Source organism: Etheostoma spectabile, chromosome 22, assembly GCF_008692095.1.
Source record: "Etheostoma spectabile isolate EspeVRDwgs_2016 chromosome 22, UIUC_Espe_1.0, whole genome shotgun sequence".
Taxonomy (NCBI): Eukaryota; Metazoa; Chordata; class Actinopteri; order Perciformes; family Percidae; genus Etheostoma; species Etheostoma spectabile.
Window position 1 is genome coordinate 16,835,155 of NC_045754.1, and position 2,616 is coordinate 16,837,770.

The 2,616-nt window shown below is 39.9% G+C and overlaps 1 long non-coding RNA gene across 1 annotated transcript in view; it reads right to left on the minus strand.

The window, feature by feature from the left end:
- LOC116672132 (uncharacterized) overlaps nucleotides 1–2,616 on the minus strand; it is a 14,358-nt gene that overhangs the window by 11,402 nt on the left and 340 nt on the right. The window lies entirely within an intron of this gene.

Here is a 2,616-nt window from a genome sequence, read left to right on the forward strand (position 1 = left end):
TGTGTGTGTGTGTGTGTGTGTGTTTGTGTGTGTGTGTGTGTGGGTGGTTGCATTCTATGTGTGAGTGTGTTTCTTGTTCACAAAACGTACTTCCCTGACCCATCAAAATTATACTATACAGGGGAAAAAGGAATTGACTCCTTCTAAAAAAGGGTGTGTTGCAATACTCTCCTGGTGGAGGACGTGGAAATGATGTAACGCTTTGAAACACTTGACGAGATCTAAAAGAACTTCCGCTCCCTACTCACCGTCATAACTGTTTAAGGCTTGCCATGCTTGGGGGCTAAGAATCTCCTAAAGATCAAAGTCAGACACCTCGCTATGCCTTTGGTTTCATTAGACCTTGTGATCCCAGATTATTCAACACTTCAACAAACTTGTCTCGCATCAGTAAAAAAAAAGAAAAAAAAAAGGATGAAATCAGTGTTCCATTTTCTAACTCTAAAAATTTGAGTATAGCCTTTATTTCTTATTTTGGAAAGCAGGCAGATTTTCCTTAGAAATACAATGTTGGTATTCAATGTGAGAAAAAGTCAAACACAAAGGGGTCCAGGTGGATTGAGAGACATTCTTACAAGTGAAAGAAATTAGTTCAAGACCAAGGGGCGATTCCGGGACTTGTTTTTAAACGTTATTCTACTTTGCTAACTTTGCAAGTTAGGATCATTTTGGACCATCATGGTAGGGGAAATTTTTCAACTAACGATGCCAATAGTGCTGCTAAAACATTCCTCAATGAGCCACAGGCCCATTACTACAAAGGTGAGGTGGTAATACAAATGAAATGGTATTATGCAAATACAACATTAAGCTCTTATGGTCAGTATTTGGTCACATCCAATGTCAATGCAAGGACTTATAGATATGGCTGAGAGACATATTATAAAATATGAACTCAGTGTCATAACACAGGGAAGGGAAAAAGGTGATAGTAATAATAACATATTTTCACTATTTCAATTATTATTATTTTTACTTCATGCAGAACCCTGACCTACCTAGGCTATTTCTAGCTGACGTGTGTCAGACATGGCTGTAAATGACTCTCACCAAAGCCAATTACAGCTCATTCAGATAACTTAATGCAAGAGTATAACGGACCCGTTTGAAAATAAGCATAGACAGCTTCACCAACTTTGAAGGTACAGTATGTTACGACCACTTCCCAACATGATAGTTTACTGTGACGTCTACGTGTTTGGCTGGATGTGCAGTTTCAGTTGAACCTTTGCTGTGGCCTCCTAGATCATGGGACACTGTTCTGTGGCTAAGTCTGACCTCTGAGCTTCTGAACGGGCACAAATGTACAGTGCTAGTGAAAAGATGTGACCTACTCCTGACCCAGCACACAATGGGATTCATAAATTGTAAATGCCATACAGTAAAAAATCATTTAAGTGTGACCTTTTACATGTGGAAACTCTAATACTGACCATCTAACAGGAATAAGGGTGCAGATAGGATAACCTGACTGCAATAAATGTAATCCACAGCTTTTCTCGCCCTGTCTGTAAAATCAATAGCATTTTATTTCATCTAGTGAGGGACTCATATAGTCCATTTCAGTAAAAAACGTCTCTGGGCCCAATGTTCCTTTGCAGAGACACACTGAGAAAACAACATAATTCCATGTCTGCAGTGCAGGTCAAATTAGCTGAATTAACATCACATGAGCAAACTGGTAACAGTGCAGCAGGGAGCTTCCCCCCCCCACCCTTTTCTGGCAATGGCTCGCTCTTTCCTGCAGCCTATGTGTCTGTGAGTGTGTGTACAATTCCCCGGCTGCAAAGTGGATTTTTGTTGCAACTCTAGCGTATATAATCAATTGTTTGTCTCTTGGTTTTAGAATGTGTTGTCTTGTCTATCTGCAGCCCGCAGAGAGAAAGCAAGGGGAGAAAAGAGAGATGAGTGACAGAAATGGTGTGTGAGGGATTTGTGTAATTCCTGTGCATTTCTGGGAATCTGTTAGTCTCTTTTGTCTCAATCCCTTTCAAAAGCCTCTCTGTGACAAATAAAGACTTTCACTCCAAATCTTTGGCACAAGCCCAAAGCCAGCAGATTTCGAGACTAATTGGCCTAAACAACAGCGAGGGGTATCTTGTCTTTGCAAATGACTGTGGCATTTTGTAAAGAATGGGAGAGCATAGATTTGTTTGGTTTTGTTTAAAACCTTCGGCAAAAATAACTTAACCCTTAAAATCAGCAAAGTAACACATGCAGATATAACACATTCTATATAAGCCAAAATAAATGAACCGTAACTATAAAAGAAATAAAGTTGAAGACCAGATGACATTTGAACTTGTCATTAACCCACGCATGACATTATGTTTTTTAAGTCTCCCTTCCTGAGTGTGAAGCCATGAACTTCTCTGGGTCAGTGTGCTTTCTATCACGTCTCTAGCATCGAACAGTAATGACACAGGCAGACCAGGGCCGCTTCTGTTTTTGGTGTCTGCTGCTGAGATAAAGTACTCCACATATCTCCAACAGACCCAGCAGATTTCAACCATAATTGGTACGCAAAACAGTGAGGGGTGGCTCAGCTTTGCCACCATTTCATGAAAAACCTGTGGGCTACTTTTTAAATATTTTTATACTGCATATATATATATA